Here is a 23,643-nt window from a genome sequence, read left to right on the forward strand (position 1 = left end):
ACCCGTGTCCTGGCCCAGCAACCCCCTGCTTTAAAAATGCTTTTGTCTGGTAGACAAAGGTGAGATTTTTCAAAAGTGACTTAAGCGCCGAGAGCCCGAGGCACTTTTGAAAATGGATTTAGGCTCCCCAATCCCTTAGGCGTTTTTGAAGATGTTTATCCTGTCCTTGCATCAGGTAAAAGAAACAAACTAAAACATCCTTCTTAAACCTGTTGAGGTACTTTACCTGATGGGAGCAGTTAGCCCCGCTGGCTAGATCTCAGTGCTTGGATTACAAATGAACATTAGTAGGTGCCAACTTGCATCCTTCCTGGTCACTAAGGGCACATCGTGACTCACCGTGCCGGAGATCGACGTTCTGGCATTTGATTTAGTGGGTCTAGTATAGACCCGTAAATCAAATGGTGAGGACAGCTCTGGCTGGCGACTCTACTCCTGACAGTCCCGAGGAGTAAGGGAAGCCAATGGGAGAGTTTGCTCACATCATCCTCCTGCAGTGGGAATGGTGCCAAGAGGGCTTAATGTATTTTCCGTAGCTGGAGTTGCAGACTGTACGCCGACCTTCCAGGTCTAGTGGGGTGCGTCTACACAGCAATTCCATTATTTTGAAATAATTTCAAAATAAGGGACGGCTTATTCCGACCTCTGTAAACCTCATTCTACGAAGAATAACGCCTCTTCCGAAATAGCTATTTCGAAATAAGGCGTGTGTAGATGCTCCTCTGCTGCTATTTCGAAATAGTACAGCCCTGGTGAGGGGCTAAGTTATTCCTCCTGGGGCTCTAAATCGAGATGGCACGTCTACACTAGGGAAACCGGCCTCGGACTCATTTTGAGGCTTCCCTGAAGTGTTAGACGTGCTATTTTGAAATAAGCTATTTCAGAATAACTATTCTGGAGTAGCTTATTCCGAAATAACTGTGCAGTGTAGATGTACCCATGTAGACCTGGTCTGAGAGTAAAATGGTCCCCAGCGCTCATCACTACAGAGTCCTTCCCTGCCCCTCCCCCAGATTCAAGAACAGCTGACTTGCCTGGATAAGAGAGTGTGCAGATACCACAGCTGGATCCTGGGTGGAGACACGCCCCCCCAAACCGGAGATACTGTAACCCTAATTATGGGGAGGGAGCTAAGATCTGGATAAGATTTTGCTGCTTGGCTTCATGTCTGTTTGACTCAGACTGACATAACTAGAGACTAGTTGTGACTGTCAGCCGACGGTCAGGGCTCCCTATATCTGTCCCTTTAGACCGGCTGAAGTTCTTTTAAATTGTGCCTGGTTCTGTTACAGCAACTGAAGGAGTCAGGTTAAAACTTAAAACAGTTACAGGTTTATTGAGGAAGCTTATAAATCATATGGTTGCAATGGCTATTGTTCTATTTCTTAACTGCCAGCAAAATATAGATCTTAAAAATGGTTACAAAGAAGATAAAGATAGAAACATAGAAATAATGGTACCAAGTAACAGCTTACTCTTTCTATGTGTACACTTAAGACAGAGGACCACATCCAGGTACAATTTTTACCCCCTTCTGTGCCTCTCGACTCCAGCATGTCAGGCCAGGGCCGGTCCCTCAGTTCCTAGGAAAGACGAAAATACGAGGTGGGCGTCCCCATAGAACCTCGGGAGGTCAAACACCAAACCCGACCAGCAGGTAGAGGGTAGAATGACACTCAAAGTGAGTGTGTGCTGGACCCATCTTTTATACCCATGGGGTCACGTATTTCTCTTTCTTGTCTGTCATGCCAATTGATGCTGGTCTGTCTGCTGTGAGACCAGTTCTTACAAGGGAGTTGTGAACTTAATTTACACTTGTAAGAGAGAGAACTAAATTGGAAGTACTGGGGATTCTTTTCTCAGTGGGAAATTCCTCTCCCAGGGACTGTGTGTGTGTTCGAATCAACATGGGTGCCAGCCGGGGCCGTTCTCGCAGCCTCGAGGCCAGCTGATTGCCTTAATCGCTCTCTCTCTCCACATATCTGTTTTTTTCAGCTTCTCAGGATCAGATGAGCCAGCATAGACTATGCTGATTTTACTGCTCCTTCTCTGCCCTGTATGCTTCAGAGAGGCAAATAAGATGGATGAGATGGGGGGGGGGGGGGGACTGTCTGGCTACAGTGACGTAGTGTTGGTACCTTGCTGGTTGCTGGGCTTGGGCTGTGGGTGACCCCCACTGGCTGCTGCCTGTACCACGGCCCAGCAGAGTAGCTGATGGGACAGGGAGGTGACCTGTTCTACCAGCTACCCCCCAGGGAGAGGAACAAAGGGAGGTGGGATGCCGCCCCTGGCTGGGGGCAGGGCTGGAAGGGACGGTCTTGTAGTTTCTGTCTGGGAAGCAGGGGAGAAGGAGCTAGGGAGGGGGCTGGGATTGTAGGGCCCAGCCACCCCCATCTCAAGGGGGGGGCTCTGAGGCCTCCTAGCCCCAGTTCCTGTAACCCGATTACATCTGTGCTGTGCTGTATCCTGGAGAGGCAATACACTCCCTCTGTTCTACTGTCTTGGGGAGTCTGTTCGAGCCCCTACGGGGGTGCAGGAGGCGGGGGGCCCCGACGCGCTGTCACACCAGTGCAGGCTGGAGCCTGTGTACACAGATCAGCTGGGTCCTGGCAGCCGTCTCCCGCTCCCTCTGTCCCTGGCCCTCAGCATGGCCAGCTTCTCACAAGTACATAAGCCCCGTGTGGGGTTTCCAGAGCACCTAAGCAGATGATGTGCCCAGCTCCCCTGGGTGCCTCTGTTGGTGCTGTGGGAGTTGGGCACCTTGTGCTTGGGGGCGAGACCTTGGGAGGTTTGGCCCCAGAGCGGTCCGGGGTGAGAGCGTTTCCATTTCACACAGCACACGAGCCACCTCCTCTCCCGGGTTGAGCTCTGGGGCCTGATCCGGGGCGTTGCTGAGTTCCCTCCAAGGAAGCCAGCCAAAGATGCTCAGCACCGTTCTGGATTGGCCATGCTACGGTGCACCCACTGCTGGACTGGACGGGATGGGCTCCCTCCTCCTCGGAGCCTGGCCGCCTGCTGGCTCGCCCCTGCCCGCTTTCCACTTGGCTCCGTTCTTGACCGCGGTGGGCCTGCGGTGATGAGCTGGCTGGGGGCTGGTGCTGAGACCTGGGGTTCTCAGAGTCTGCAGCCTCACGGCTCTGCCCTTCCCCTTGTGCTCCTGGGGCCGGGGCCTGAGTCTGGAGCAGACTGAGAGCCACTGGCAATGGAAGTCCCCTGCCGTTTCTACTCATTCGTGGCGGAGGGAGGCACCCCGGCCTCTCCAGCCACCTGGCTCCACCCCCCCGGAGCTGCCGCTTCGTCCTTCCATCACTCACGTTCCCCGAGGCATCTGTCTGTGCGCCTGGGAAAACTGGTGCTGCACGGGGGGGCTGGCGCGTCGATGGGAAGGGAGGGGCTTATTTCTCGGTCTTATTTTGTGGGGGACTCTGGGGAGCTGGGAACAGAGCCCGGGGGCGTGGACACAGCCTGGTGAAAGGCTGCGCTGCGGCATTGCAGTGTGCTCATGCATGAGGCATCCGGCTTGCTGGGCTGACCGGGGGGATTGCTGTTCTCTGTCTTGCCCCAGTACCCCTGCAGCCAGAGGAGTGGACCTCTGGTTCAAGAGCTCACGCGATTGTTGGTAAAACGCGTGTGTGAGTGTGTGCGTGTGTGTAAGGAGGGATTAACCCTTTCAGTGACTGCAGACTGATGCCCTCCCCAAATGTAATTAAAGCAGCAGGTTTTCAATCTTACTATGAAATGTCCGACTGTCTGTCTGTGAGTCCATTTGTCCAAGAGCTCCTCCTGAATAGTAAGAGCTAGGCTCGCCACATGTGCCATGGCAGCTTCCTCTTCCCCTAACAGCAAGGGCAGAGTTTGGTTGTGCCAGGACAATGGGATGTGCCTGGAATGCGACTGTTTCTCATACAATGGAAAGGGAGGGGGCTGATTGAAGGGACAGTTATACTGCAGAATGACCAGAGGGGGCAGCAAGGGGGCAGAGATGAGGATCAGGACAGCTATAAGCCCAGTGGGCCAACAAGGGGCAGGGTGGAGAAAGGGACAGCTCTCTGCTTTATATTTCAGAGAGTTGGGGTGTGTGTGTGTCTGTCTGTCTGCTCCCCAGCCAGTGGACATGCACCCCTCCCCCAGCTGTTGCAGCTGCAGCGGCCATGGAGAGGCGCTTCTCCCCTGCCCCCAAACTGCTGTGGTGAGAGGGGGCTGGGGTTGTCCCTTCTTCCCCCAGGGCAACTTGCATCCTGAAGCTGTCACCTCCAGCCCCTCGTGCTCTCCCTGCTTGGCCCCCCTGCTGACCACTCCCGAGTGGGCTCCGCGGGGTGGACGCCTGCCTGCGAGGAAGTGGCCAGAAACCAGCAGGCAGTTGCACAGCTTTAGGGCTCTGACTACAGCCAGGTTTGGCTTGATCTGGGTCGGAAGCTTCTCCCTGGAGCGGGGCGAAGGCCGTGTACCATGTGGCCAATCCCTGGAGTCGTGACGCTTGCCCCCGGCTTCCAGTGGCTTGAGATAATGGACTCCAGGAAACCATCCAAAAGCTCCATTCTGTGAACGGGGTGCGCTGAAATCATTGCCTGGTTTTCCAGTCCCGGTGTCAGCTTACCCAGCGCACGTCTGTTGGGTCGATTCCCGGGCAGCGTGGGAGCATTAAAAAGGCCTTAGATGAATACAGCCGCTCAGGGCTTCCCTCCTGCTTCCCAGCATGCCCAAGGACAGCCTCCGCCCGACAGGCCTCGCGACGATCTGGGAAAGTACTTGGGTGTGCTCTGGACTCTGCTGCTTCCCTCGGTGCTGTCCTGGGCCAAACGCTGCGGGGAGGCCGTGGGCCGTGTCCAGGAAGCATTTGGTATGGGGTGGTTGGGTGGGAGGGGGCTAGTCAAGCCCCTTGGGGTCAATTGGGACTTGAGCACATCCTGGAAATAAGCGAGTGCTCTGCCGAATCAGGGCCACAGTGCAAGCAGACGTTCGACAGGTGGGAATTAATCCCTGGGGCACGGGCGCTGGCTGAGATCGGGGCTGATGCCCAGCAGGCCAGACAGGGGACCTCAGCATCTCAAACAGCAGGCACCGGCTGCGGCTTTGCTAGAGCCCCAGCGCTGTAGCAGGGCCCTGCGCCAACGCCCAGCCTCTGGGGATCTGTGCCCAGGCCCCGGTCACGCTCTCCGGCGGGTTACGCACCGCACCGTGTAAACCGGGCAGTGCTTTGTAGCCCAGCAGCTGCAGTTCAGGGAGGGGAGGTGCTGGAGCAAACCTCTTCCATGAGCCTTTCTAGACTCGCATCATGACTCCGACAGGTGCCTGCGCCGTTCAGCGCCCAGTGCTGTCGGGGCTTTGCACTACACACTCCCGGGGGAGCCGTGTTTGAGTCTCTGAGCAAAACCCACAAGGCGTCCGGTGGCCCCTCACAGGCGAACAAACGGGAGCCGTGGTTTTGTGGCACGTACAGTTGCTCGTGCGTTTGGTGAGGAGGAATCTTCCGCTTGCCAAGGGCTGGCTGGCGGCCTGCTCCGAGCGCCTCCCCTGCCGGTCGCCTTCAGGGGGACGAACGAAGCCTCGTTATCTGTGTGGGCTTGCAAATGTCGCTTCTCCGGCAGCGCTGAGAACAAGCAGGTGGGTGCACAAGCGCAAGCGGGAAACGTCTGCATCCTGGAAAAGCCGCTTTGCCGAGGGCCCCTGGCTGGCACCGGCCAGAGCCGGGAACTGAACTTTATCCAGGGCAGGCTCCAGCGGGCACCCCGCTTCTCTGGAAAGCATGGAGTGGGGACAAAAGGCCCTTCCCCCGCCCTGCTCCTTCCTAATCTATTATTTAGCTTGCTTGGAGGAGCTATTGTCTGTGGCTCATTGTCCTTGCTCCTGGCTTGGCATCCTGCCGCTGCCTGGGAGAATAGAAGCTGCATTTGGGCCTTTCTGATCCTTTTATCTTCCTGACCGTCTGGTCGGGGTGGCCTGTTTCCCGTCAGGCTGCAGACAAGGACGGATTCCTGCTGGGGGGAGGGAGGCAGAGTCCCGCTCCGCTTGCGGGGACTCTGCCTCTGATTGCTCTGAAGAAGAGTCGTGGGGGGTCCCCCGAGGCCTCGTCCCCTCGGTTCCCCCAAAACGCAGTTTGATGCCAGGCTCTGGTTCCCTTCTGTGGCGCCCTGGGCTGTGTTGCTCGCACTCCGGCGGGGGAGGGCACAGGCATGGCCCCTGCCAGAGTGACACAGCCGGCCTCTCTGCACGGGCCGAGGCGCCACGCCCTCTGGGGCTGGCTCGGGCGCTTTCCGGACGCCAGTCCTCGTGCACCAGGCTCTGCTACGTTCCAACCGTATCCACGGGTCTCGTCCGAGGTTCCTTGGGGGTCTCCTTTCTAGTTTGGCCAACGGTCCCTTTGCAGCCTGCTGACCCATTTAACCGACCCCCCCCCCATCGCCTGGCAGGTCTCCTCACGCTACGGCTTTCCGGGCCGCGGGCCTGTCCGTCCAGGGGGCTCCCAATCCGCCTCGAGAGTAACCAGCCCCCTCAAAAGCGGCCAGGCCAGGGCCATCCCCTGCCGAAAGGCTGGAGCTCACCTGGGGGCCTGCGTAGGGCGCCCCCCCGGGACACTGGAGAGTTCAGCACGGAGGCACTTCCGCCCCACGCTGCCACCCTGAGAGCCCCAGTGTGGAGGTGGCTCCTGCTGCTGCGGGGGGGGGGAGGGTTGGGGGTTATGAAGCGGCAGGTTTGTTTTCTAAAGTCTAGCACGGACCGGAGCCCCGGCGAGTTGAGGGGCCGTGAAGGAGTTTGGGTTCCTCCAGGCTGTTGGTAAACGGGACCAGCCCTGTGCCATGGGGCAGCGGCTTTCAAGCGAGGGGTCAGCTCACCATCGGGCCCTCCGAGCTAAGCCCAGAGCGGTGTGGACCCTGAGAACCTCCAGAAAAACAACCCGTGAGTTGGACCAACTTACCCATGCACAATGCTATGGGAGAGGGAACAGACCCCTCATGGGAGATGTTAGTCACCTTGCTTAACGATGATATCTAGCTCTCAGGCCTGGCTTTTCCACAGCTGATCACCATGGGCTTTAAACAGGCCTGGGGTGTCATTATCCCCATTTTACAGATGGGAAAACTGAGGCACAGTGGAGTGAAGTGACTTGCCCAAGCAGCCAGCTGGTCCATGGCAGGGCTCAGAGTAGGCCCCAGGTTTCTAGAGTTCCAGTACGTGCCCTGCTCACTCACACAACCGTATGGTGCTCAGAAACAGCAGGAACGTATCTAGCATAAAGGAGCCATGGGTGGATTACTCGGCGGCGAGGAACTCCGTCCCACGTCCTGTAGGCTGGCTAGTCCACCATCTGGAGGCTCTGCTCAGAGAAGGGCTTTATCCAGCTGGGCCCACAGGCCTCTTGCCCACAGGCCCAGTCCAATACAGAGGGCAGCTGGGCCATATGGCAGCTTATGTCAGGCCTGTCAGCGGGATCTCTTCCCAGCTTGCTGTGCAGATGGCCTGTTGACGTTTTATAGATCATCTTTCACTTGGAAAGGTGCTGATACTTTTAAAAACTGACTGCATTCAGGACTCGTCCTTCTCGCTGAGCCCGGCGACGGGCAGGCTGAAATGCAGCCACTGCTGGGGTGGGAGGACCATGCAGCCGCGTGGTGCGTGGACAAGGCTATTAGCCAGGTTCTTCAAGCAACTCCTAAGAAATATGCCAGGGGTCGCTGTAGAACAACAGAGGGGTCGTGGACTTTTAGCATCTCGTCGAAATGACCCCCTAGCATTCCACGCTCGCTTGGGGGTTGTCTCGGCTGGGGTTTAAAGGCGTGTTGGCTCGCACGGGCTACCTCCTTTGTTTTGAACCTGGAATTAGGTAGGCCTGGATGAGGGCCAGCTGTTCCATGTGGCACCTAGCCCCCCTACACCCACGCTAACCCCACTGACAACACACCTACCCGGTGACACACCGCAGCCTGCAACTCCCAGGGCAAAACTGGCCCCAGCGCAGCTCCGCTGGACAAGGAACCGAGCCTGAGGCTTAGGAGGCCAGGAAGAGGTTCCGATTCACTGCCCGCTTCTTATGAGCTCGTTTGCTCTTTGAGTCACGGCCCTTGTCTTTCCGTGTTTGTACATTCACCGTCACTGTTTGGTAACCTCCCCCCTGCCCGTCCCCTTGGCTGGTGACGGCTCCTAGGTCCAAATGTAACCGGCGTGACTGTCATGCAGTCTGGCTGGGCACAGGCCCTTGCACTCAACTGGCACGTGCATGCTGGTATCTCGCACTGTCCTGCAGATCGGCTTCCTAGCGCGGTACTGGGACGGGGAGGCAAACGGTTTCCTGCTGCTCACCGGGACTTCTGTCTGAGGATCTCAACGCACACTGCACTGAACGATGCGCATCTGCGCTGAGCCAGGGAACTGCTGGTCTCCAGCTGAGGCGTTGAGCCATTGCATAGAATCCTAGAGCACTAGAACTGGACGGGACCTCGAGAGTCATCGAGTCCAGTCCCCTGCCCTCGCGGCAGGACCCAGCACTGTCTAGACCAACCCTGACAGGTGTGTGTCCAACCAGCTCTTCAATATCTCCATGGATGGCGATTCCACAGCCTCCCGAGGCAATTTGCCTCAGCTAGTGCAGCAGAGGTGGGACTAAACTTACCCAGAGCTGAGCTCCATCCCGCAATATAAGAACTAGGGGTCACCAAATGAAATGAATAGGCAGCAGCTTTAAGACAGACAAAAGGAAGTTTTTCTGCGCTCAGCACACAGTCAACCTGTGGAACTCCTTGCCAGAGGATGTAGTGAAGGCCAGGACTTTAACAGGGTTCAGAAAAGAGCTAGATAGATTCATGGAGGTTAGCTCCATCAATGGCTGTTAGCCAGGATGGGTGGGAATGGTGTCCCTCGCCTCTGTTTGTCTGGAGGTGGGTGACAGGGGAGGGATCACATGAGGTTTACCAGTTGTGTTCACTCCCTCTGGGTAGCTGGCATTGGCCACTGTGGGCAGACAGGACACTGGGCTGGATGCACCATTGGTCTGACCCCGTCTGGCCGTTCTTATGTTCTCATCGCTGCTGCCTCTATTATTGTTTTAGAACCGGAACACCCCGAGTGTCTTCTGCAGCTCCCCCATCCTGGTGTGGCAGGGCAGGACTTTCCATCAGCCCATTTCTGGCTGCACTCGGCCCTGCGCTGGGTAAGTGAATATACCAGGGCAGGGATGATTTGGGAGGGCGAAGCTGCCTCTCTTGCTGGTAGGAGTGGTGCCCTCGTGGGCCCCAAAGCTGAGGCGGCTGACACGCGTCCCTGCTTTGCCAGTGGGATAGTTCAAGTGGCAGGGAGGGCGGGCAGGAGGGGAGTGAACGTGAATGTGACTCCCTGGCTACTCGCGTGAACTAATCTCGCCTATTTCTCGCCGTCGATTTTACCCCAGGCAGCTGGGGCGTGTTGGGTTTGTGCTTTTGTGATTGTTCTGATGCCTCTGCAGGCCTTGTGGGCCGGATTCCTCTTCTGAAGCCTCGTTCTCCCGGTTCGTCGGCTCGCGTGTCGTTGTTCCCTGTAGGGACGGGGCTTCCTGCGTTGTTGTGGCTGCCAACGTGCATCAGGGCTGGGCGGCCGAGGAGCGATCAGCTGCCAGGCGCGTTGCCCCCGGGGGCTGCAGCTAAGTGCAGAGCTAATGTTCCTGACGCAAACTGTAATAACCCCCAAGGAGCGAAGTCCTGCTGAGATCAGCTGCTCCCTTGCTTGCTAAATGGAGTGCTAGGAGGGCGGAAAGGGAGGCTCGGGGAGCTGACGATGGGCTTATAGCTCCAAGCGAGCCAAAGAGCCTCTCCTTTTTCGGGTGCCTGGCTTTCTGGAACCCAGCTTGATCTACTCACAACCAGATTTTCAGGGGAGCTGAGGACCTGCCGCTGCCCTTGAACTCAGCAGAGATCGTAGGCCCTTGGCCCTGCTGGAAACCCGCTCCCTGGGTGGGATGATAGTGCTGTGCATGGCAGATGCATGGGGAAGGGAGGCACCAGACTGGGGACCCTGAGCTGGGGTAGATTCTCTAAAAAGTGGGGAGGCGCTGGGCTGGGTTCCCTAGGGAGGGGGTGGAATCTCCATCCCTAGAGGTGTTTCAGTCCTGGCTTGACCAAGCCCTGGCTGGGATGGTTGAGTTGGGTTGGTCCTGCTGTGGGCAGGGGGCTGGACTCAGTGCCTCCTGAGGTCTCTACCCGCTCTGCGGTTCTAGGATTCCTGTTTGCAGTTTCCTGAGCAGCCTTGGCCCAATCCCTCCCTGCATCACCTCCCCACTTGCAAAATGGAGATGAGAGACGGTCTGTGGGAATGATAAAGCGCTTGGTGCCATGGGGCTGTGGGCTGGGTAGGCACCTAGGAAGCTAGAGAAGGCGGGAGGGACACTGGAGAGAGCTGATGTCCTGCCGTCCGTCCACCCCTTCGCTACGGAAGGATCCTCACATAAGAAAAAAGAAAAGTGAAATTCTGTGCACGCCATGAGCGTGCCCGTCTGAATTCCCACGCAGACGGGCGTGCCGGGCGCCGGAGCCTGGCTGGGCTCGTTTGCTGTGGGGTTGGGGGCGAACCACCTCAGGAAGAGTTGAGCAGGGCTCCGTGTTTTGTATGGCCGACCGGGCTGTTAGAAACTGCTGCTGCTATGGTGATCGCCTTGGCTCACGCAGAAAAACCTTGTGTGCGCAGGCCAGCTGGGAAAAGGGACGTGAGCAGAATGCAGAGAGGGGAAGGCAGGTGAGCAACGCCAGGGCAGGGTGCAGTGGTCACGTCTCGGAGCCCACCGCTCAGCTGTTGAGTGTCTCTCACCTTGTCCCTGTGAATCTGTTTTATTGGGGCAGACCAGGTGGTTTCTTGGTTTGTTCGGTGGGAAGCAGCCAATGAGCTCAGGGACCAACGGGCGAGCAAAGGGCCGGTGCTGATGCGTCATGCCCGTGTCGACCTACCACAAGCCCACGGCTTTCGTGGAGTTGAAACCAAGTTGCTGCTTTGGAAGGGGACAAGGGTGGGAGACAGCAAAGCCGCCAAACAAGCCAGCCCCGGATTGCTGTTCTCCCGGCTCAGTCCAGACTCCCCCCAAACCTGGCTAACAATGGAGTCCCCATCTCTTGGGACCAGACCCCTGAGCACAAGAGTGACGGTTTTCGAGGGGCCAGTAGGGTCTTCTCCCTCTGCTGAGGACTAGCCCCAACAAGGTCCCGGAGGGTCTGTTGTGGGCATGTCTGGGGCACGGCCAGCCTACAAGGCCCCTTCCAGAATCCCACCGGCCTTGGTTTCTCATGCCACGGGTCATGGTTTCTGTCTCCTGGTACGTTCTAGTGAAAAGCTCTTCACGAGCATTTCAAGACAGCCTCCTCCCTCCTCGGACCCCTCTGCCTCTCCCAGGAGATGACTCAAGGACAATCACGCTGGGTCAGGCATGGGTCTACCTCTGGGCAAGCTTGGAAGGGCAAGCACTCGCGGTTAGTCTGTTCTCATCAGGCTGTAACAAACTGCAAATACTCTGCAGCTGCCTGCGTCTTGCCTTCATGGACACTGACTGCACCTGGAACCGGCACAGGTCTGGAGATGGGGGGCAGACAGCCTGATTAGTACTTGTTTTGCAACAGTGCGTATAGATCCAGACAGGGCCTGCCCTGCTGACTCACTAGATGATTACAAACCAGAAGAGCCTTGTCAATGGGTTTCCTTTTCCCCTCTTCTGCTGCGGTTTTTACCATTTGCCTTTCACTCCCGCTGCACGCAGAAAATGGAAGGGTTTCTTTCACTCGGTAGCTGTTTTGAAATAGTGTTCCAGTGGGTGTGTTCCCTGCTGTGGTCTGTACGGAGTTTGAGGTGTTCGGAAGGACTGTTGTTTAATGTTAAATTATTAAATTCATTAATTTTGTTAAGGGTTTGCATCAGGTTTCCCACCTTTTGAAGATCTGGCAAATCTTGTTGCTGTGGTGGTGTTTGCACACCCGATCCTGGGTGGGGGGTCTCAGAGGCATGTAGACACCAGGGCTGTGTCTAGACTGGCCAGTTTTTCCGGAAAATCAGCCGCTTTTCTGGAACAACTTGCCAGCTGTCTACACTGGCTGCCTGAATTTCCGCAAAAGCACTGACGATCTCATGTAAGATTGTCAGTGTTCTTGCGGAAATACTGTGCTGCTCCCGTTTGGGCATAAGTCCTTTTGTGCAAAACTTTTGTGCAAAAGGGCCAGTGTAGACAGCTCAGATTTGTTTTCCGCAAAAAAGCCCCGATCGCGAAAATGGCCATCGGGGCTTTTTTGCAGAAAAGCGCGTCTAGATTGGCACGGACGCTTTTCCACAAAAAGTGCTTTTGCAGAAAAGCGTCCGTACCAATCTAGGCGCTCTCTTCCAAAAATGCTTTTAACGGAAAACTTTTCCGTTAAAAGCATTTCCGGAAAATCATGCCAGTCTAGACACAGCCCACTAGTACCACTTCCCACTAAGGTAGTCTGTCACCACAGGGCAGCGCAGCCTAATGGCCAGAGTCTAGAGACTAGCCTTTGGTTGCAGGGCAGTGTGGCCTAATGGCCAGTGCCAAAGGGATTGTCGCTAAACAGAGGGGTCAGTGCAGCAGCCCCAGTAGGAGGCCCCAGGTTAACCCGACTCCCCTGGGCCCCACGGGGCCCTGTCGGTGATGGAGTGGTCTACCATTAGCTCAGCAGGAGTCTCACCCAAACACTCTGGGCTCACCTGGGTTGGAGATGCCACTTGCTCACCCTCCCTGGGTCACTTCCTTCCGTCTCTGGTGGCAGGGCGAGCTGTGAGGATTTGGGGTCATCTGGCCCCATGGTGCAAGTCACTCCTGGGGGGTTCCACCAGCTCTGGAGGCTTGTTCCGGTCTCCTGCTCCCGCTGCCAGGGTCTGTGTCTGGTCCCCCTCTGGAGCTCCTGCCACAGGTCCTTCCTCTCCAGCGTCCAGTCCAGACTGAGCCGAGCTACTCCCTTTTATACTAGCCCAGCACTTGGAGCATGCCCAGTCTGGCGGAGGGGCGGGACTTCCTCCCAGGGTAGGCGCACCCCATCACAGCTGCATACGGCAACATTGGTTTTAACCTATCGGGCACAGTCTCTTTAAGAAGTGTTTTGAAAAGCTCCAGTGTGGCCTATGCAAATTCCAGGCAGGTATAATAGTGGTCCAGCCGTTCCCGCCTCCCGTTGTGCACCCAGCCAGAGGATGGTTTCAGCAGGGAAATGTGACGCTATTTTCCACACCCTGCCAATCGCAGTGGCTCCTGTCTCCTGTTGCTTTGATGAGACACCCCCTCCCCTCCCCGGGGCTCAGTATGGAGCGGCAGCTGTTGTAAGGATGTGTGATTTATCAGAGCCAAAAACACGAAACAAAACAAGCAAGAAACCCCCACCAACCAACGCAGCCCAGGGAGCCCTACGGCATGGAGGATACTTGGGTTATGTCTGGACTAGTATTTCCAATGGAATCTGCAAGTGAGGCCGGGTGTGTGCACTTCCCATTGCTTTCCATGCCGCCTGATTAGCGTATCAACGGAACTGGGCAGAAACCGGCAGTTCCTCCTTACTTTTGCACAATACAGTGTTAGAAGCTGTCTGCCTAGTCTCCCCTGGGTTCCTAGCAGAGCTTTGCTGACCTTGCCAGCTCTCGGCCTGGGGTCCATCTCTTATCTACCAGCACTATATTAACAGACAGGAGAGCGAGAATTCGTCAGCACCCCAGACAGGTGGGGGTCCCACACTAATGTCTGAGAATCATACTTGCAACAGTTGTGCTTGGTGCGCTGCTTGCGAGCTGCTCCTGTGTTGTTTAAGGGGATGCTAGTGAGTATTTGCTGAATAGTTCTGCGAGATGTTGCCAGGGCCACACACGGACGGCTGGCTTCAGCAGTAACTTACTGTGACGTAGTGGGGGGTACCTTGCTGGTTGCTAGGCTGGGCAGTGGGTTGTGAGTGACCTCCACTGGCTGCTGGCTGCAGCACGGCCCAGCAGGGCAGGGGATGAGTCATTATGCAAGGGGGCTTCGAACCTGTCTGACCAGTTATCTCCCAGGGAGCGGAACAATGGGAAGAAGGGGAGTGGAGCCCTGGCTGGGGGCAGGGCTGGAAGTGAGGGAGTTTGGTTTCTGGCTGGTACCATGGAGGAAGCAGCCTAGGCAACGGGCTGGGATTTAGGGGCCCAGTCTCCCCCATCTCAAGGGGGGCTGAGGCATCCTAGGCCTGCCCTGGAACCAGATTGCATCTGTGCTGTGCTGTATCCTGGAGAGGCAATAAACTCCCTCTATTCTACTGGCTGGGGGAGTCTGTTCGTGCCATTCCAGGGGTGAAGGAGGCGGGAAAAGCCCAACGCGCCGTCACACTTACAAGTAAGGTTTGTGCTGCCCAGCTGGGTGCCGGAGTTGCAAGGGTCGTTTCTCTTCCCTCTGCCCAGTGCTGAGATTCGGCGGGTGGAGGCTGCTGGTTTCCCAGAGTAGGTTGGTTAAGTTGTGACATCATCATGCCCCCGGTTATTCTAGAACCCAGGAGTCCAATCAGCAACTCTCGTGTAAAGCCAGCTACCTGCGCTGAAGCGGCCACCTGTGGCTAGTGGCTAGCGTGTCACACCCCATGGTCCTAGAATCACTTCTCTCCACAGGAAATGAAGCCGCGCTGGGGCGGGATTTGGTTACTCCTGAAGCATCCAGGGTTGGTTTCTGGTGGTGACCGATACTAGGCTAGCTGGCCTGGGCTAGTGAGGAACGTCGCGAGGGAGAGAAGAGCTAGGTCCCTGCACCATTCTCAGTTGTATTACAAGGGCACGGGCTGATAATCCAGGGGTAGAGGAACAAATTTTCTTCACTTGTTCTGCACTCAGATCCACTGTTCCCCACTGCACTGGTGTTTGAGAGGAACGCTGGAGCCACACAGCCATGCAGTGTCCAAAATACCAGCTAGCTGGCAGGAGAGCCCAAAGGGCACATGCAGAAACCTGGTATGCAGAGTGCAGGCCCCGCGGCCCTGGCTCTGCACTTGGGAAGCTCTGGGCTGGGCCTGTTCATAGAGGAGTGTTTCCGGGACCCCGGGAGGTCTCTGAAGTTCTCCAAAAGCGAACACAATCCCTGGCTGAAAAGCGGCTTCTTTTGTGGGCCCGACCTCCTCCTCTTCCCAAAGCAACTTCACCAGAGGCTGCAGGGAGGGAAGATGATGATTAAAATTTTTTTCCCAGTGGCTCATTTTCGAAGCCGAAGAAGAGGTCACCGTGCAGGGCTTCCACGGGCGCGGGGCAGGCTGTCTGTGGACAAAGGAGCCTTCCAGGGCAGGTGGGTGAATTTTCTCCCTTCGCTGTGACTGCCACGGCCCTGGCAAATAGGGCGTTCCTCGGTAGCCGGTCCGTCCGCATCGCCACGTGCGGAGCAGCCGTCAGCCTCCGTCCTGGCCACAGACTCGCAACAGCTCCCCCGAGCTACCTCCCAGTGGACGTCGGGCAGGAGCAGGGGCCTTAGTTACAGTGGGGTGCCCTTGGCCGGTCTGGGGCTGGAAACTCGCCACTGTCTCTGGCCCGGGGGAAGCTGTTTGCAAACACGCTGGGCAGGGGATCGTTGGCTCCAGGCCCCGTGGACCCAGGGCCAGGGGGTTTCCTGGGATGCAGCCCGTCCCCACGCGAGCACAAGCCTTGGGAGGCAAGGCCTCCATAGACTGCAGCCCGGGAGCCTCACGGGGGGTGTCACCCAGCTACAACGACCCCCCGAATCACCACAGCTGGACTGAGATCTGGGGGTGCTCTCCGGAACCTGGGCCACGCGGGAGAGGTGCCTAGCTGGGGAATCGGGAGTCTCCCTCTAGCCCCCCCAACTCAGAACATGCCTGGCACCCAGCTTCCCGGAGCCGGAATCCCTGGAGCGCTGGGCGCTAGAGGGGTTCTCAGGAGCGCCCGGGCTTGGTACCCGTCACATCCTCTGTCGCAAGGCCCATTAATGCCGATTGATCTGGATTAAACGCTGCCGCGGCTTAGCTTGTGATCATCCCCTGGGTAATGTAATCAGGACGGGGACTGTGGGGGCAGGGGAAGATGGAATGACGGGCTGTCTGCCCCACATGCATCCGCGGTGGTTGGGACGCCTGCTTATGGCCCTTACTTTGTAATGTCTCTAGGAGAGAGGGGGGCCGGGTGGGGGGGGCGCTGCTGACATCGCCATCTGGGATTTCTTGGGGTTGGGTTTTTTGTTTGTTTGTTTCTTTGTTTTTGCCTGTGAAATGTTGATTGTGGTGGGGTTGGGGTGATCCTTGTATTTAACTCTTTTGATTTCTAGCAAAAAAGTGTGTGTGTGTTTGGGGGACAGAAATGTGTTGTCTGTGTGTGTGTGTTTAGGGGGATAGATTGTGCTGTGAGTGTGTGTGTGTGTGTGTGTGTGTGTGTGTGTTTGGGGGGTCAGATTGTTCTGTGAGTGTGTGTGTGTTTGGGGGACAGATTGTACTGTGTGTGTGTGTTTGGGGGGGTCAGATTGTGCTAGGAGTGTGTGTGTGTGTGTTTGGGGGAACAGATTGTGCTGTGAGTGTGTGTGTGTGTGTGTTTGGGGGGTCAGAGTGTGCTATGAGTGTGTGTGTGTGTGTGTTTGGGGGACAGATTGTGCTGTGAGTGTGTGTTTGGGAGGTCAGATTGTGCTGTGAGTGTGTGTGTTTGGGGGGGTCAGATTGTGCTGTGAGTGTGTGTGTGTGTGTTTGGGGGGACAGATTGTGCTGTGTGTGTGTGTGTGTGTGTTTGGGGGGACAGATTGTGCTGTGAGTGTGTGTTTGGGAGGTCAGATTGTGCTGTGAGTATGTGTGTTTGGGGGGTCAGATTGTGCTGTGAGTGTGTGTGTTTGGGGGGGTCAGATTGTGCTGTGAGTGTGTGTGTGTGTGTTTGGGGGGACAGATTGTGCTGTGTGTGTGTGTGTGTGTGTGTTTGGGGGGACAGATTGTGCTGTGAGTGTGTGTTTGGGAGGTCAGATTGTGCTGTGAGTATGTGTGTTTGGGGGGTCAGATTGTGCTGTGAGTGTGTGTGTTTGGGGGGGTCAGATTGTGCTGTGAGTGTGTGTGTGTGTGTTTGGGGGGACAGATTGTGCTGTGAGTGTGTGTGTGTGTGTGTTTGGGGGGACAGATTGTGCTGACGATCTAACAAATGGACATTGGAGGAGTCCAGCCGGCCTGAGGCCCGTAATGCGCAGCGGCGAGTTCTGGGCGTTCAGGGGTTCGGAGGGGGCGGGGGAAGAAGACGCCCGTTCTCTCCTCTCTGGCAATGAGGCACAGCAGGGACGGGGACCAGCTCCCTGAAACACAGGTTTGCAAAAGCCTCCCCTGCCTCGGCTGAGCTCTTTGGGCCCCCAGAGGGAAGCGTTTTAGCCCGATTGTCAGACACCGGCCCTCAGCCGGGGCTCTGAGTCGCTCCGGCCTCTGAACCTCAACCCCAAAGTCCCAGGCCCTGAGAGGCTAGAGAAGGGGGAGTGCTTGGGCCTGGCCCGGGCTGGAGTAACCCTTGTGCCTTTTGGCAGGGCACGTGGGCCTCCGGAGCTGGGCCAAGGGACCTTTAATCTTTGGTGCTGGCCCCGGACTTCCACTCTCTGTTTTTGGCCAGACCTGGGAACTTGCCCTAAGTGGTCGTATTCACCTAGGTAACTGTGCAGTTACCCACTCCGGCTTCCAAGACACTGGGAGGAGAAATGGGCCGGTGGGTGGGAACGGTCCCTCTAATCTTTTCCATCCATGTGCGGAATAATTTTGTTCGGTGCACCGAGGCATGTGCCAATGTGCACATTCAGTAGAAACACAAACCTAGCGGTGGGCACTCTGCTAATGAGCTGGGCAGCATTGAGATCTCTCCTGAGGAGCTGCACAACTTACAGCTTACAGGGCACAGTGCCGGGCCGGCCAAGCACTCGTCAGTGTGTCCGCGCTGTTGTCTGAATCCTAGGCTGACCCCTTTGTAATTCATACTGATGCACAACGGGAGTATATATTCTGGAGGGCAGGGTGGTCCCCACCAATGTTCCCTCTACTCTTTTCCATCCATGTGCGGATTTTTCCATCCATGTGCAGAATAATTTTGATGTGCGCCGAGACATGTGCCAATGTGCACCACCAGTAGCAAGAAAACCTTGCTGTGGGGGTGTTGCTAATCAGCTGGATGGCCTTGGAATCTCTCCTCCGTGGTCCCCAAGCGCCTGGATTATGGGGAACATTGGCCCCGTCCTGCACACTCTGACCCCTAGGAGGGGGACAGGCTCCAGGGACAGAACGGGCCAGCTCAGCATCCAGCGGCGGGCGGAGGTGCACGTCTATTGGCACCAGATACTGATTAACTAGACACCACTACCCAAGCAGGGTCCATCGGCACGGCGCTCCGCCCCTCGGAGCCCGGCCCAGCCCTCGCCTCCTACATCTGCCCTTGGAGGGAGCGGAAAGAGAGGGAGAGCTGTCTGAGCGCGGGGAGCTCGGTCCAGTGGGGGACCAGCTTACGGGTGGGTGCGGGAGCAGAAGAGGCAGGGAGGAGGATGGCAGGAGGCAGGGGAGGGGGGAGCCGGGGATGCAGGGTTAGCGAGGGGCTCCCGTGGGAGCAGCCGTATCCTGTAGGTGTGCTGCCGTCCTATTTTTAGTCTGTTTCATGTGCATGCAGGGCCGAGACACGAGCCGGGGGTGATGGATCCCTGGCAGCACAGAGAAGCTTGGGAATGAGTCAGTGCGGCTTGGATCCTTTCTGGGGCTCTTCTTCTCTCCCTCCCCCCGCCCCCAAACTCTTCACTCCCAGCCCGTCTCCCAGACCAGATGCTTGGCCAGGCCGCGGTCTCCGCCTGTGCGGGGCAGGCCCTGCCCTTCCCTGCACTCAGGAGCACGGCGGGCACTGTGGCTTGGCCAAGCATCTGATTTCCTGACACGTTTCCAGCAAATCATAGAACCCTAGAGCTGGAAGAGACCTCAGAAGGTCAAGTCCAGCCCCCTGCTCTAGTCAGGACCAATTCCAACTAAATCAACCCGGCCAGGGCTGTGTCAAGCCGAGACGTAAACACCTCTAGGGATGGAGACTCCACTGCTTCCCTAGGGAACCCAAATGCTCTTACTGTGCTTGTGGCTCGCTTGCCAAACGGCGCTGCCTCCGTCCCCGGGCTGGCTCGACAATCACCTTTGTATCCACGTGGAAAACACAGGACTTGATTTCCCCTGCAGCTCCGGCCCTCCTAAGGGAAGGTATGAACGCTGGGACCCGGGCGAAGAGGATTTTTTTGGATGATCCCTTTGAGATAGTAACAGAGCATTCCTGGACTCCAGGACCAGCTGGGACTGTTGTGATGCTCTAATTGGATTGCATGTAACACAGGCCACATACCTGCCCCTAAATAGTTCCTGAGCAGACAAACACCCAGTCTGGATTGAAAACTGGCCCGTGATGGAGATTCCTCATGAGCAAAACCCCTCTGACACCCCAGCAATATCCGTGCCCCAGACAGCTCCGGGCCTTATACACCGGTGGGGGGTCCTAGCACCCAATCCCACCTACCCCGAACAAGTTCTGTCCGGTTCCAAGAAACCAGCCACAGATCCCTGGTCAATTTACCCTCTGGACCTTACCCACAAATCACGCTGGGCCAATCCTTTAGAATCTATATCTAAAGGTTTATTATTATAATAAAGAAAACATGAGAGTTAGGTTGCTAAACGATAGTACGTTACATGCACCGAATCTCCCAGTTCTCGATGCAGGCTCTAGCAGAGATGTTACAGCTGCTGGTTTAAAAGTCCTTGTTGCACATCCTAGGACCAGGATGGGTCCACAGGTCTTTCGGGCTCTTCAATCCCTGCAATGCTGCCTCTGGGATGAAGTGCTGAGCTGAGTACCAAGATGGAGTCAGCCATGTGGCATCTTTATACATCCTTCCTGGTCTCTTCTTGGCTGCAGCAGGTCACCTGGCCCATGGCCTGTCCCTGTGCTCCCTGCTGGTAGCCCCTAGGCATCAGTCCCCACTCTTGAGGTGTGTCCTTGGCCTATAGAGGGCTATTGTTCCAGGGCTTTGCTCGTTAGCATGTCCATAGGCTGAGCTGCTTTGCCCATAGTTCAACCACATATAGAGAAACATTTGGTATCCACACAAAATACATGCTTATAACTTCACACACTGACATTCTACAATCACATGAATAGCGTATATGGAATCAGAAGAAAGTAGCTTCTATTTGACACATCACATGGCCCCCTTTGTACCACTTTTGGGGCCAACGCGCCCACCCCCCCCCATGGTGCAGCAGTGATCTGGCTTCTCCCCTCAAAATCCAGTAACATGACAACACAGGGAATGGTGTACATACTAGGGGAGCAGTGTGCATGCCCAAGGAGCAGTGTGTGCACCCAGGGAGCAGTGTACACACTTGGGGAGCGATATGCATGGCCAAGGAGTGGTGTGTGTGCCCAGGGAGCAGTGTACACTCTTGGGGAGAGGTGTGTGCACCCGGGGAACGGTGTACACACTTGGGGAGCGGTGTGCATGCCCAAGGAGTGGTGTGCCAGGCAGCCATGCTCCAGCAGCAAAGCCAGCGGTGATCTCCACACCTCCGCCTTGTCCCATGCTAAAGGGCCTGTGAAAAGAGCAGAGGGAGGAGCCGGCTGTGCAGCGGATGGGATTTAAATAACGTGCAGCTGGCCATACCACCTGCTCCCGTCTAATCTCAGGCTGAAAAAAACCCTCCTCTCTGAATCCCCCCCCCCAGTCTGTTTATTTGGGCCTCTGCTTATATTTACGTCTCCTCCAAAGGGGGCCCCAGAAGTGTTTAGAAAATGCCACAGCCAGACCGCTAGGTATAATTAAACGGTGCCAGGGAGGAGGGAGGCGGTCAGGAGGGAACATCCCCACCCAGCCAGCCTGAAAACTAGGGCTGCCAATTAATCACAGTGAGTGCACGTGATTAACTCAAAACCCAGGATTAATCACAGTTTTAATTGCACCGTTAAACAATAGACTAGCCGTTGAAATGTATTACATCTTTTTGGATATTTTTCTACATTTCAATATATTGATTTCAATTACAACACAGAAAGCTACATGTACACAGCTTGCTGGGTATTTTTGTTACAAAGTTTTGCTCTTAAAAATGATGGAAACAAAAGAAATAGCACCTTTCAATTCACGTCATACAAGTACTGTAGGGTAATCTATTGTGAAAGTGCAGCATGCAAATGGGCTTTTTTGTCACATAACTGCTATCAAAAATAAAACAATGTAAAGCTGTAGGGCCTACAAGTCCACTCAGTCTTACTTCTTGGTCATTCAATCGTTAAGGCAACCAGGTTTACTTATATTTACAGGAAATCATGCTGACCACTTCTTATTTACAATGTCACCTGACTGAAACCAGGCATTCGCATGGCACTTTTGGTAGCCAGCATTGCAAGGTATTTACGTACCCAATGTGCTAAATTTTTGGATGCTCCTTTATGGTTCAGCCCCCCCATTCCAGAGGATATGCCTCTATACTGATGATGCTCGTTAACAAATAATGTGTTCATTAAATTGGTGACTGAACTCTATGGGGGAGAATTCTATATCTCCAGCTCTGTTTTACCCACATTCGGCCATATAGTTCATGTTCTAGCAGTTTGGGATGATGACCCAGAACAAGGTGTTCTTTTTAGGAACAGTTTCCCTGCAGATCTGACAGAACATAAAGAAGGGACCATTGTGAGAGTTCTAAAGGAAGCGATGGCACGTCACCCAAGCTTTAAGAACCTGAAGTGCTGTCCAAAATCTGAAAGGGACGAGTACAGCGCATGCTTTCAGATGTCTGAAAAGAGCAACACTCTAATGTGGAAACCACGGATCCCAGACTACCAAAAAACCCTGAACTTCTATTGTTGGCATCTGACTGGGGCCAGGGCTACACTAGTGGAGAGAAATGATTCAAGATACACAACTCCATCTATGTGAATTGTGTAGTTGGAGTCAACATACCTTGCACCAGTTTTCTGGGGTGGCCCCACAGGAGGAAGTCGATGGGAAAAACTCGGCCATCGACTTTCCTTGCTCTTTGTGAGAGTGAGGCGTGCTGGCACCAATGGGGGTACCATCAGTGTTCAATTTAGTGGGTCTTTACTGGACCCACTCAAGCGAACCCTGGAGGACCGATCACCAGAGTGTCGATCCTCTGGCAAGTGGAGTCATGGCCTCAGATGATGAAAACGAGAATGTGTTGTTCTGCACGGCTTCAGGTTGTTATTGAGCAGGGTCCATCGCCAGCCTGGAGGCATGTCCTCTGGAATGGCGGTTGAAGCATGAAGGGATACATGAATTGAGCACATCTGGCAGGTAAATATCTTGAGATGCCAATTACAACAGTGCCTGCGAACACCTGCTCTCCCTTTCGGTGAATCTGTACCCAACACGCTGGCAGCATTATCACCGGCATATGTAAACGAACTTGTGTGTCTGAGCGATTGGCTGAACAAGCGGCACCGAGTGTGGTTTTACGGGGTTTATTTTTGAAGCAATTATTTTTTGTACCCAATTCTACATTTGTCAGTTCAATGTTTCCACTATAGAGATTCAGCTATAGCTCCGGGATGAGGGGAATTGAGCAATACCATGTCTTTTCTTTCTTTCTTTTTTTTTTACCCTGCAAATATTTGCAATCTGAACGATCTGTAAAGTGAGCATGGGACACTTTGTATTCTGTGTGCCTAGGATTTCCGGCTGGCACAGGCTCCCTGCTGAGAGGGCAAAGCCAGCCTGAGTTCACACACGGAGCCTCCTTCCCTCTGGGCCTTAGATGCTGGGACCCTGGCCTGAGCCCAGTGCGCTGGAGCCACAGTGTTACTGAGAACAGCTGGTTCCACCTGTGGGCTTTGTGGCACTTACTCGTATCTGGCAGGTGACCTTTCAGACGGTGCTGCAGGCCGCGCGGAGCAGAGTGCAGCAGGCTCCAGACTCTGGAGTTGGGATACGGAGCCTTTCACTTCCACGTCATTACCTGTAATTGACTCGGGCTCAGCCGTGACGCGCAGCCGTTCCCAGCTGATGGCCCTGTGAAACTGACACAAACGCTGGCTGGCAGTCTCACTGAAAAGCCAGGCTCCCTCCGGCCACCCTTGAAATCTGAGCTCCCCTTTTTCCTCTCTGACCAGCCCCGCCAGCTCCAGATTGAGGGGCACCTTGGGGTGGGGGCGCTGGGATGTCAATCTGCAGCCGTCCCCCGGCACTACCAGCAGAAGCAGCGTGTCTGAAGGAGTGAGGAACTCACAGGGCTTGGTCACAGGGCAGAGACAAAACGGGATTTAAGGATGAGTTGGCTGCCCTGGGACTTGGCCTTTGAGTGGGGAGAGTATTTGTTGTTGCCGTAGGTGAGCCCTGTCATTTGCGTACATCCAGCTTGCATCTCGTCTGCAGAAACCTCTCTGACTTCTGCTTGCCAGGATGCGTCTCGCCACCCGCATCTCCGAGGAAGCGCACACACGGAGCGTAAGGACATCAGAGTGGCCAGACTGGGTCAGAACAAAGGCCCATCCAGCCCAGCGTCCTGTCCCTCAACAGTGGCCAATGCCAGGTGCCCTGAAGGGAAGGATCACAACAGGTAATCCTCATGCGATCCTTCTCCTGTAACCCATTTCCAGGCAAACGGAGGCTGGGGACACCATTCCTACCCATCCTGGCTAATAAGTATTGATGGACCTAACCTCCATGAATTTATCTAGCTCTTTTTTGAACCCCGT

Source organism: Pelodiscus sinensis, chromosome 10, assembly GCF_052426305.1.
Source record: "Pelodiscus sinensis isolate ZL-2025 chromosome 10, ASM5242630v1, whole genome shotgun sequence".
In the NCBI taxonomy this organism is placed as follows: domain Eukaryota; kingdom Metazoa; phylum Chordata; order Testudines; family Trionychidae; genus Pelodiscus; species Pelodiscus sinensis.